The following is a 13,282-nucleotide window of genomic DNA, read 5'->3' as shown; positions in this document are numbered from 1 at the left end:
GTTGGCGGTGTTGGTTGGTGGTGGGAAGTGTTGGAAACTGAACAACTAATTGCTGCAAGTGGGGAGAGGAGTTCCTACTACAGAGATACTGACAGGCACAAAATGCAAAGCTGGAAGCAGGGAGTCCCCTCTTCCTCCTGTTTTCCCCATCTCCTTCCACTGCCCCCTACTGGCAGAGCTCACCAGGCAAAGCAGAAGTGTCTGCAATGTCCCAGCTTTGCACAGTGAAGAGTCAGTTTGGAGTTGAGACTCATAGGCCTAACAACTGTCATTAAATTGAAAAAAAGAATAATTTGTAGTCCAGAGATGTGGAAGTGATTTTTCGTCAGATAGCCTGAGTTAACAAATAAATTAAATGAAGAAAAGGTTGAAGACGACAGAAGGACAAGTCTGAAAGAAATTTGAGAAGTAAATCTAAAATTAATGGAATCCATTACAGGATATGATTTCTAAAGGACTGAGATATATCTAAACAACAAATGAAGAGGTTTCTGTTTATGATGAATGAGAAAATGGAAGGTCCAGGAATTTTTTTTTATCTAAACAAGAAATATTTATCAAGAGCTTAATAGGTGCCCAGAACATTTAAGGTACTAGGAACTACAGCAGTGAATAAATGGGATAAAAATCTGTGCCTTCATGGAGCTTACATTTTAGAGGTGGAAACAGATGCCGAACAAGATCAATTAAATGAATGGGTTGAAAGTCATAAATACTTGCAAGACAAACAAATAAGAAAGGGGATATAGTAGAGCTGCTGGAGATGGCAGAGGACTGCAGTTTTAAATATTGTGCTGATTTTTATAGATTCTTGTGAAAAAATTTCTATGGAAGAAAAGCCAACAATGACTATACATAGAAGCATGCAGAGCTACATAAACAATGTGCATTATAACAGAAAAGGTGACCTTACCTCATGTCTCAAATAGTCTAAAGAGGCCGCCTCTTTACAATAAGAGTATACTCATGGTATTTCATAAAAGTGGCTCCCTCAAGTTGAGAATAGGTTGCCCCTCTGACAGATTCCCATAATACCCTGCTGCAGGAGCCTCCATCCCCTAATACTGTTCTTGGAGGGAATGTTTAATGTAACAGAGACACAGACCATGAGGCAAAAAGACATCTAAGCTCCTGATAAGTTTTAAGTTGCCACAAAGTTGGTGGTACCTTGTTTCCTGCCCTTATTTTCTAAGATGTGTGTCCATAGACTATTCCCACTCTTATGTTATTTTGGTGGACTTATGCTTTTAGCAACTAAATGTTTCTTTCATTAATTTTAACTCTCAAGCCACTACCACGTCTCAGGTACTGTATATAGGTTACATTAATACTCAGAGCAATCTGGGAAAATGGCTATTATTTTGTTTCTTTTATAATTGAGGAATTGCATAGGGTTGGGTAGGATAAGTGATTGGAACAAGGTCACATGGCTAGAAATCCAGGTCCATCTATCTCTACGTAATCACAGTGTCTTGTAAAGGAATTTGGTGAGAAGGTAGGATGTCAAGGCAGCTCCAACATTCCCATAAGTGTGCAAGTAGTTCACAGCAATAGTTATACATAGGAACAAAGTTTTCTTCCATAAGCTGCTTTTTATTCTGGAAAAGAATGAGTATAAGAAGTGAATCTTCATAATTTAAAAAAACATAAGGATTTTGGCTAAGTGTTTAGGAAGAACAAGAAGTTATAATACTGAAGTAAGTTAATGATTAGAAAGGTTAAAAAGCCACTTCAGAAAATTTCTAAATAAAAGTTAACAGACTAATAAAGACTGCTAACATTTGGAAAGCATCAAGCTTTGATTGGCTGAGGAATTTTAAAATTAATAATTAAAATTTTATTTCTTGAATAGGCATTAATTTTGCATAGCTCAAAAATCAAAATATGCAAAAGAATATATAAGTAAAATGTTTACCTTCCACCTCTCTTCCCAGCCATTAATTTTTCCTCCCTAGGGGAAACTAATATTTTTCCACTTCTTGGATATGCTTCTAGAGATATGTTCTAAATATGCAAATGTTGCTGTTAAACTCCTTTAATTTTTAAAAACTCCTTTAATTTTTACCTTTAATTTTAGTATTATTTTGAGATAATTTTATGTTTACATGCAGTTCTAGGAAATAATACAGAGATGTCCCATGTCCCCTTTTCCCAGTTTTCCCACTGGTAAATTACAGTATAGTACAGGGGTGGGCAACCTTTTTGTGAGTGCGTGCCAAAACCAGCAAAATCTCTGACTCAAAATTCTTCTGCGTGCCAACCCTAATTTTTTGAGAACATGTTACGCCTACTTGATATCTCTTAAGGTGTACGTATGTGAAGAACCTTGAAGAAATAATAAAATACATTTATTTTTTAATGTATACATGTACACTGATAGTCCAACAGAAAACTTTATGACTCCGTTTGATATTATCAGTGGGACTTTTGCTGCTGCATCACTGATGACAGAGATTTTACATCAGGTTTATATTTCGTGACCTTCAGAGATATGCACGAGCTACTACTTTCATCCATCAGGCTACTCCTATTAAGATACTTAACAAAATTCATCACTGAGAACAAAGATTCACAAGCGTATGTGAATGAAACCAAAACACTGCTCGGATCTAGGAAGGCAGGGAGAGTTAAGGCAGAGGCATAGAAATTGCTCTTCCTCTCTCTCGTCAATCCATGTCTATGGTCTTTAAGATAACTTGTTATGTAAAATTATTTATTTATCTAAGATGCACCTACACTGAATTTATCTGAAAAATAAAAAAGTCGATATTAAGAAAAAAATTGTAAATGGAAGATTATAAGAGAGGGTTTCGCATGCCAGCAAAAGTTACTGGCGTGCCAGGGGTTGCCCACCCCTGGTAGTACTACATAGTACTATGCTATGGTGCAATATCACCACATAACCACAAGGCTCCCACATTCACTTCCTTTCTACCGCCATTCCCTCCCTCTCCCTTAATCCCTGGCAACCACTAATCCATTCTCCATTTCTATACTATTGTCGTTTCATGAATATTTTATAAATAGAATCATACAGTTGGTAGCCCTTTGATATTGTTTTTTTTTTTCTCTCAGCATAATTCTCTGGCGACTCATCCAGGTTGCTGCATGTATCAATAATTTGTTCCTTTATATTGCTGAGTAGTGTTCCCTGGTCTGGATGCACCACAGTTTAACCATTCCCCCACTGAAGGACATCTGGGCTGTTTCCTGTTTTTGACTATGGTGAATAAAGCTGAGCACAGTCATTATGAAAGTTCTGAGCCTTCATGTACAGGTAGTTGGGTGAAAATAAGTTTTGATTTCTCTGGAAAAATGTTCAGGAGTATAATTGCTGGGTCATATGTAGCTGCAGTTTTTTCCAGAGTGTTTTTCCAAAATGTTTGTAGCTGTGCCATTTTACATTATTACTAACAATGTATGAGTGATTCAGTTTCTCCACATCCTCACCAGCATTTGTTGTAATTATTTTTTATTTTAGCCAGTGATACTTCATTTATTTTGTAGTTTTTCAATAGCTAATGATATTGAATATCTTTTAATATGCTAACTTGCCATCTATATGTCCCCTTTAGTGAATTTTTTTTCTGATCTTTTGCCCATTTTCTAATTGGATTATTTGATATTTTTACTGTTCAGTATCAATACATTTATTATATATTCTAGGTACTAGTTCTTTATTAGCTATTTGATCTGCAAATGTCTTCTCCCAGTCTTCAGCTTGTCTTTTGCTCTTAACAGACTTTTGAGCACAGCAAATGTTTTTAATTTTAATGAAGTCCAATTTATCAATTTTTCTTATATGAATCATGCTTTTCATGTTGTGTCCAAGATGTTTACCTTTTTGTAAAAGTTTTCAAGTTTTATGTTTTAAATTTATGTCCCTGATCCACTTTGAGTCAATTTTTGTATAAAGTGTGAGACTAAGGTGGAGGTTCATATTGCCTATAGATGTCCAATTGCTCCAGTACTATTCTTGTAAAGGCTGTCTTTCTTCCATTGACTTGTTTTTGTTTTTATGTCAAAAATAAGCTTGCCATATTTGTGTGAGTCTATTTCTGGGTTCTCTATACTGTTCTACTGGTCTTGTTCACAAAATGCAGGGGAATAGACTTTATTCTTTTTTGTTAAGTTTGTTTTAGCTATTCTAGGAACTGCGTCTTTCCAGATAAATTATAGAATAAGCTTGTCTGTATCTACAAAATCTATAGGTCAATTTGGAGAGAACTGACATCTTTATTAGTTTGAATCCAATCCATGAGCACAGTAGGTTACTCTGTTACTTAGATCTCTTTTTATTTTATTCATCAGTATTTTGTAGTTTTCAGCATACAAGTCCTACACTTCTTTGGTTATATCTCTGCTAAGTCTTTATCTTTTTTTGGAGTAAATGTAAATGATATTGTGTTTTTAATTTTGGTTTCCACATATTTATTACATAGAAATGCATTAGATTTTTTATGTTTATCTTGAGACCTTGCTGAAGTCAAGAGTTCTAGGAGTGTCTTTTTGTTGTTGGTTTTTGTTTTTGCTTTGGTTGATTTGTTGAGATTTTCTATGTAGACAATCAGGTTATCTGCAAATAGGGGCAGTTTTGCTTATTTCTGTTCCAATCTGTCTCCCTTTTCTTGCCTTATTGTACTAGTTAGAAATTCCAGCACAATTTGAATACAAATGGTGTGAAAAAACAACTTTGACTTTTCCCCAATCTTAAGTGGAAAGCTTTAGACTTTCAACATTAAGTATAATGTTAGGTGTAGCTTTTATATAGATGCTCTTTATTAAATTAAGAAACTTCCTCATTACTCCTATTTTCCTATGAGTTTTTTTTTTAACCATGAATGGACATTAAATTTTGTCAAATGCCTTTTCTCTGTTAATTGATATGATCATATGGACTTTCTACTTTAGTCTATTACTGTAGTGGATAACATTGATTGATTCTTTAAATATGAAACCAGCCTTGCATCCCTGGAATAAACTCACTTAGTCATAGTATATACTTCCTTTTATATATTTCTGAAATGTATTTGCTAATATTTTGTTGAGTTTTTACATCTATATTTATAAGTGATATTTGTAGATTTCTTTTTTAATAGTGTCTTTTTTTAGTTTTGAATCAGAGTAACGTTAGCTTCATAAAATGAATAGGGGAATATTCACTCCTACCTTCTGTAAGAGATTGTGCAGAGGTGGTGTTAATTCTAACTTAAATGTATGGTAGAGTTCTTCAAGAGTTCTCCAGGCCCAGCTATTGCCTCTTTTTGTTGTTGTTGTTTTGTGTATGTGTTTTTGTTGTTGTTGTTGTTGTTGTTTTGAGGGTGGTGAGTTTTAAAATTATGAATTAAATTCCCTTAGTGGTTATATGGTTGTTCATATTATCTATTTCATTAGTTGTGGTAGTTTGTATTTTTCAAGGAATTTAAATTTTTTTATCTAAGTTGTAAAATTTATGAGTGTAGAGTTGTTCATAATAGTTTCTTATTGTCCTTTTTAAAATGTCTGTAGGGTCTGCAGTGACATCTTCTGTTTCTTTCCGGATATTGGTCATTTAGGTCTTCTCCCTGTTATTAGTCAGTTTTGCTAAAGGTTTGTCAATTTTGTTGATCTTTTCAAAGAATCACCTTTCTGTTTCATTTATTTTCTCTCTTGTTTTTCCATTTCAATTTCATTGATTTTTGCTCTTATCTTTATTATTTCTTCCCTTCTGTTTTGGGTTTATTTTGCTCTCCTGTTTTAGGTTCTTGAGATAGGAGTTTAGGTTACTGATCTGAGATCTTCCTCTTTTCTACTGTACACATTTAGTGGTATAAATTTCCTTCTCAGCATTGCTTTACCTGTGTGTCATACATTTTGACATGTATTCAGTCAAATAAATTTTTTTTTATTTCCCTTGAGACTTTCTCCTTGATTCATGGATTATTCAGAAGTTTGTTTTGTTCCTAGTGTTTGGTCATTTTCCTGTTATCATTTTAGTTTGATTCCATTGTAGTTGGAGGAAACATTCTGTATGATTGCAACTCTTTTAAATTTGTTGAGATTTATGTTCTGAACTAGGATGTGGTATATCTTGGTATATAGCCCATGTGTGTTTGAAATATGGTACATTCTTCTATTCATGGGAGGAGTGTTCTATAGATGTCAAATATATCCCCCTGTTTGATGGTGGTGTTGATCCTTGCTGATTTATTGTCTAGGTGTACTATTAATTGTTACTAGAGGGGTTTTAATTCTTCAACTATCTACACTAATAAAAGACAAACATGGTAATTGGCGTACGACCGCTACCCTTCCCATTGGCTAATCAGCATATCCTTATGCAAATTAACTGTCAGCCAAGATGGCGGCCGGCTTTAGGCTTGGGGCGGTGAGGAGCCAGCCAGCGATCAGCTGCGGCGGGAGCTGGGGGTGCCCCGGCCCAGGCCTAAAACCTCGGCCTGAGGCTTTAGGCCTGGGTCAGGGAGCAGCCAGCCAGCGATCGGCTGCAGCGGGAGCTGGGGGTGCCCCGGGACCAGGCCTAAAGCCTCGAGCAGAGGCTTTAGGCCTGGGCCGGGGAGGAGCCAGACAGCGATCTTCCGCGGCGGAGGCGGCGGTGGCGGAGGCGAGCTGGGGGTGCCCTGGCCCAGGCTTTCGGCTTGGGCCGGGGAGGAGCCAGCCAGCAGCGATCTTCGGAGGCAGCGAGATGCCCAAGCCTAAAACCTCGGCCTGAGGCTTTAGGCTTAGGCCAGGGAGGAGCCAGCCAGCGATTGTTGTTGGCGGCGGAGGCGGGGAACCAGGGTGGAGCCAGCCAGCAATCGTTGATGGCAGCGGCGGGCAGCTGGGGGTGCCCCGGCCCAGGCCTAAAACCTCGGCCTGAGGCTTTAGGCCTGTGTCAGGGAGGAGCCAGCCAGGGATCATTGATGGCTGCGGTGGCGGGGACCTGGGGGTGCCCCGGCCCAGGCCTAATGCCTCGGCCAGAGGCTTTAGGCCTGGGCCGGGGAGGAGCCAGCCAGTGATCCTTGATGGTGGTGGCGGCCCGAACCCGGGCGCAGCCAGCCAGCGATCCTTGATGGCCACCGTGGCTTGGAGCTGAGGGTGCCCTGGCCCAGGGCTAATGACTCGCCAGAGGCGTTAGGCCTGGGCAGGGGCCAAACCAGCAATTGGTGTGAACTACAGTCAGGAAACAGCTATGACCTCAGATTGGTTAAGCTCTCTGTATGCCTCTGGTAATATTCTTAGTAACTTGGGTAATAAGAGTCCAAAAAGTGATCTAGGGTTTTTTTTACCACACTCCTGGAGAAAAAAATGAAGGTCTGCTGCTGGAGGGTTAAGAAATGTCATATCCTGCCCTAGCCAGTTTGGCTCAGTGGATAATGCCTCGGCCTGCCCAACGCAGATTCTGGGTTCAATTCTGACCAAGGGCATGTACCTAGGTTGCACGTTCCTCCCTGGCTCCGGCCCAGGTCAGGGCTCATGCAGGAGGCAACCAATCAAAGTGTTCCTCTCACTTTGATGTTTCTCTCTGTCTTTCCCTTTCTTTTCCACATTCTCTAAAAATCAATGGAAACATATCCCCAGGTGAGGATAAAGAAAGAAAGAAATGTCATATCCTATGAAAGACACTTCTTGAAAATGCCTAAAGAAAGTTGTCATTTTTTCATGGTAAAGGGACTGGAGTCCGTGTTGATGAAAACACCTTGGTGGCTGCGGTGACTGGCAGTGGCTGCAGCAGCGGGGTGATGGGGCTGTTGCCTTCCCCTGATCAGCCCGGTCGCCTTCCACAAAGGGAGGCCAGACTGTGGCTTAGGCCCGCTCCCCAAGGGGAGCAGGGAGCAGGTAGTAGGACATCCCCTAGGGCTCCCAGTATGTGATAGGGGGCAAGCTGGGCTGAGGAAACCCCCTCCCCAGTGCACAAATTTTTGTGCACCAGGCCCCTAGTACTTGTATATTTGCCTATTTCTCTGTTCAGTTCTGTCAGCTTTGTTTTACATGTTTTATAGCTCTGCTGATTGGTGCATATACATTGGTCTTCTGGGTATATTGACCATTTTATCATTATACTAGAGTCCCAGTGCACGAAATTCGTGCACTGGAGGGGGGGGGTTGTCCCTCAGCCCAGCCTGCACCCTCTCTAATCTGGGACCCCACGGGGGATGTCCGACTGCCGGTTTAGGCCCGATCCCTGTGGGCCTAAACCAGCAGTCGGACATCCCTCTCACAATCCGGGAATGCTGGCTCCCAACTGCTCGCCTGCCTGCCTGCCTGATTGCCCCTAACCGCTTCTGCCTGCCAGCCTGATCGACACCTCACTGCTCTCCTGCCGGCCCGGTCGCCCCCAACTGTCCTCCCCTGCCAGCCCAATTGCCCCCAACTGCCCTCCCCTGCAGGCCTGATCATCCACAACTGCCCTCCCCTGCAGGCCATCTTGTGGTGGCCATCTTGTGACCATATGGGGGTGGTCATCTATGACCACATGGGGGCGGCCATCTTGTGCGAGGGCGTGATGGTCAATTTGCATATCACCTCTTTATTATATAGGATAACATCTCTTTCTGTTTCTGGTAATTTTTTTTTGCTCTGAAGTCTACTCTATTTAACATTAATGTAGCTAATCTTACTTTGTTAACAACAGTGTTTGCATACAATATCTTTTTTCTATTCTTTTACTTGAACCTGCCTATATTATTATATTTGATACAGGACTCTATATAGAAATACTGATGAGGCTTAGCAGGATGGTCCCACACCTTAGAAATATTCACTGGGTCCAAATGTGGTGCTGGAGCAGGAGAGAGCTGAATGGAGGAATTAAGAGTATATGGCAGCTCTGGGAAAGGACAATAGAAACCTCTGTGGACAGATGAGTATAAACCAAAAGACCTCCTCCTACTTCTCGTCATCACCACGTACAGATGGCCTGGAATGACATATGCTCTTGGAACTTTGACCCTACCCAAGGGAGTGGGGAAAAACCTTTGAAAGACTGACGCCTTGAAAGTGAAATAAAATACTGTACTGATCTGGGGCCTGCTTGCCCTCAGATTCATATTCCAGGCCCTTCCCCTATTCACCTCTATGTTGCAGGCTTGCAGGCTGTTTCCCTGGCTCTTATGGCAGCGGGTGTCTAGGCTTGGCTAACTGGAAGGCACTGACAGACATTGGAGGGCAGGAGGAGAGGAGAATCTATGGTATATTTCCCCCTTTTCCCTGCCATAGACAACTTCCGTCGCAGTGGCTGTCTCTCCTCTGTGCAGCAGTCTCACCAGGCTGGCCATACTGCTTGGCCCCTGGGTTCCAGTAACCCTGCTTCCTCCCTTCATTTCTCCAGCTACGGGCTGCACTTGCTAATTTCTGGATTACCTCACCAACTCCCGTTTAGCTTCTGAGTTTTTCCATTGCCTGTGTTATCAATTCATTGCATTCTATTGTCTTTGTAAATATTTAGAGTCTCTAATTTCCTGGTTAGCCCCAGATTGAAGCAAGCGTGTTTAGAGAAAAGGTGGAGATGTGATGTTTCTTGCACAACTGGGTTTGCAGTGTTTGTTTTATATTCATTATGTTATCAAGTCTACCTACCCTGTTCTCTGCAGCTGGCTGTTTGCTGGGTGACACTATTTTTATCAATAGGCAGAGGACCTGATTAGACATTTCTCCCAAGAGGACATAGAGATGGCCAGCAGGTATATGAAAAGATGCTCGACATCACTAATCATCAGGGAAAAGCAAATTGAAACCACAATGAGATATCACCTTACACTTGGATGAATGGCTATCATCAATAAATCAACAAATAACAAGTGCTGGTGATGATGTGGAGAAAAGGGAACCACTGTGCACCATCAATGGATTGTCAGTTAGTGCAGCCACTATGGGAAACAGTATAGAGATTCCTCAAAATATTAAAAATACAGATGCCGTAAAATCCAGAAATTCCACTTGTGGGTACTTATCTGAAGAAAACAAAAACACTAATTTGCAAAGATAGATGCACTTCGATGTTCTTTGCAGCATTGCCAGTAACAGCTAAGATATGGAAGCAACCAAGATGTCCATCAAGATGAATGGATAAAGAAGATGTGATATATATGATGGAATATTATGCAATAAAAAGAACACAGAATCAGACTCACAGATATAGAGAATAAGCTGATAAAGAGCAAGGGGTGGGGGACAGATATTTTAAAAAAGCATAATCCTTCCTAGGAAATCTTCCTTTTAAAGTGATTGTGTGGGAAGGATGCCTTGAGGCAAAGATGTAACTTACACAGGGGGCATTTGAGCTGGAGTGTGTGACTCTCCATACTCAGAAGGCCTTTCAGATCACAAGAACTATTCTATGTTTGTTCCCAATTCTTTATAAGCATGCCATCAAAAATAGATTGAATAGACCTCCACAGAACATAGAAAAGCCCTGGGAAGGGCTTCTGCGTCACTCCCACCACCCGCATACCCTCAGACACAGCGTTTGCAATCCACAACTGATCTGAGTTAAGACAGTGCCCATTCAGAGTCTTTAGTGGCATAGACATGTCACTGAGGGCCCACACATAGAGCTGTTTGTAATCAGCCTGGTGAATTGGTTTATTAGGTGTTCATTGGGGCACTCAAGAACTGACTGAAGTTTTGATTGAGTTAGGAGTCAGGGCTAAAATGGGAGCACCGCCCAGGAAGAGAGGCAATTTGGAGACAATGTCCTCTCAAGAGGGCTAGCCCTGAGCCTAATAAACTTAAAGGCAAAACAGAACTTTATTGCTTTTGGCCAAAGAACATTGCCAAACTTTCAGAGCAAAGGGCAAGTACAAGGCATACTTCTAAAAAGGTTACAAAATTTCAGACAGGACAGAATAAAAGTACATTTCTGAATATAAAGTAGTCAATGTTTTGGAGGTGGTTTTATGAGAACAATATACTGCAGTGTCAAACAGATTATAATCTGAAATCACTTTCAGTGTGTTCTCCTAAATTGCTGATGCAAAGCCAAAGTCCAATCACTTATTCAGCACATATAATGTGTCAGGTTCTATATTTGAGAAGTTACATACATATCCATGTTGGAAATAAAGTGATAGATGTTTTCTAAAATTGACCTTGAGAGAACATTAGTCAAAATCTCCTTCTCCCTCTATCTTCCCTTGCTTATTTTAGGGCACACAGAGTAGTATAAAATGTCTTCTAGCTGAGGAGCCTCCAGGCATCATGCTGTTCAAGTAGGGGTGTTCAGATTTATTTTCCTTAAATTATCAGAGGCATATAAAGATTTTACAAGTTTGAATCAAGATTTGTATTACTTTACACCAAGTTTATGCCTTCCATGTTTAGATAAAATATTTTGGCCCTAGCCGGTTTGGCTCAGTGGATAGAATGTTGGCCTGTGGACTGTAGGGTCCGGGGTTCGATTCCGGCCAAGGGCACATGCCCGGGTTGCGGTCTCGATCCTCCCCAGTAGGGGGCATGCAGGAGGCAGCCAATCAATGATTCTCTATCATCATTGATGTTTCTATCTATCTCTCCCTCTCCCTTCCTCTCTGAAATCAATAATAATAATAATAATAATAATAATAAAATAAATAGATAAAATATTTTGTTAAAAAAAAAAAAAAGAAGAGCCCTGGCTGGGTTGGGTCAGTGGATAGAGTGTCGGCCTGAGGATTGAAGGGTCCTGGGTTCGATTCTGGACAAGGTCACATGCCTGGGTTTGCCGGCTCCATCCCCAGTGTGGGGTGTGTAGGAGGCAGCTGATCAATGATCCTCTCTCATCATTGATGTTTCTATCTATCTCTCCCTCTCCCTTCCTCTCTGAAATCAATCAAAAAGAAGAAAGAACAACAACTCTCTTCCATAGAGATTGGAACATAAATTAACAATGTGTATTAACAATTCTAAGGTTTCACTTCCTTGGTTCGAACCCAGTTCGGCCACTAACTAGGGGTGTGACCTCGAAGAAGTTACTTCAACTTTCTGCATTTTAAAAATACATATCATTATTGGTCACTGATATAGAATTGTTGAGAGCTGTAAATTTGAAAATACATGAAAAAGGCCTGGCACATAGTGAGAGCTAAATAAACATCAGTAAATATTCCTATCGCTGAGTTTATTAACTGTTTTGGCAGAGATGTACAAGAATTGAGAAGAGAAAATCTTGATAAAGAATTTCTTACAAGAATGGGAAAGATCAAGTCTGAAGATTCATAAATAGCTAATCCGATCAGTATCAATTTGAATTTTACCCCACCCTCCCTTCTCTAGATATTTAGCACTTTTCTAAGATTGATCTTATAATTTGTAATTTCATGGGATTCTAATCTTGTCTACTGCTCAGCGCAGAATCCTCTAAGCCAGCGGTTCTCAACCTGTGGGTCCCGACCCCTTTGGGGGTAGAACGACCCTTTCACAGGGGTCGCCTAAGACCATCAGAAAACACATATATAATTACATTACGATTCATCACAGTAGCAACATTACAGTTATGAAGTAGCAATGAAAAGAATCTTATGGTTGGGGGTCACCACAGCATGAGGAACTGTGTGAAAGGGTCGCGGCATTAGGAAGGTTGAGAACCACTCATAAATGACAAACAGCACCACACCACGCAACTGGGGAAACCCGAGTGTCACCAGGTCGGTGAGTTGGTGCTCTTCACGCTCCTCAGGGGGCGTGCCGGGCATGGATGGGCTGGCGAGGGGGTGTGACGACTCCTCCTCCAACTCCTTCCCCTCCGCAGCCACAACTCCGCCCGCCCGCCACTTCATCGGCCTCTTTAGCGCCTTTCTCCTGCGGGTCCGCCCTCCTCCGGGTGTGCGGCGGGCGCGGGAGGCGGGCTCAGCTGACGGGCTGCGCCTCTGCAGCCGGGGGAGGGCGGGAAGGCGGGCGGAGGCGGGGGCGGGGCCTGCGCCGGGCGGCTGCTGGCGCTGAGGGCGGTGGGAGCCGAGAGGGTACCCCGCTGGCTCGGCAGGCGGCCTCTGCCCGGATCTCGGCGCCGCAGCCCGGAGCCTTTCCCGCCCCGCTCTCCGGCTCCGCGGCCCCAGGCGCGGCGGAGGTGGAGAAGCTGCGAGCCCCCGGTAGGTTGCACGGGGACGGCGGTTCCGTCTGCAACCTTTTGTGCTGCAGAAAAGGTGGTGACGGGTGGGTGGTGGTGGTGATGGGGGTGCCCCCGTCCCCGACTCCCCGTGCCAGCCCCAGTCGCGGGGCCGCCCCTTCCTCACTGACTGGTGTCGGGGCCGGGCGCACGGAGACCTCGGGGTGCCGGGGAACCCCGGCCGCCGGGCTGGTGGGCGGGCCTCCGGGATGGGCGGCCTTCGGG

General features: G+C 42.4%; 1 protein-coding gene across 3 annotated transcripts in view; it reads left to right on the top strand.

The window, feature by feature from the left end:
- Positions 1-12,853: 12,853 nt before the first annotated feature.
- Positions 12,854-13,282, top strand: part of CUNH5orf30 (chromosome unknown C5orf30 homolog) — a 17,319-nt gene continuing 16,890 nt past the window's right edge. Inside the window, exon 1 of one of the 3 annotated variants that reach the window (XM_023749566.1) lies at positions 12,854-13,040. The gene's annotated coding sequence lies outside the window, so the exon portion shown is untranslated. The remainder of the gene's footprint in view (positions 13,041-13,282) is intronic. The other 2 variants (XM_023749570.1, XM_014465799.2) reach the window with 2 other exon arrangements.

The sequence above is a fragment of the Myotis lucifugus genome, unplaced genomic scaffold (genome assembly GCF_000147115.1).
Source record: "Myotis lucifugus unplaced genomic scaffold, Myoluc2.0 scaffold_0, whole genome shotgun sequence".
NCBI lineage: Eukaryota > Metazoa > Chordata > Mammalia > Chiroptera > Vespertilionidae > Myotis > Myotis lucifugus.
The sequence above is the reverse complement of the archived record's forward strand: the minus strand, read 5'-3'. Positions and strand labels throughout refer to the sequence as shown.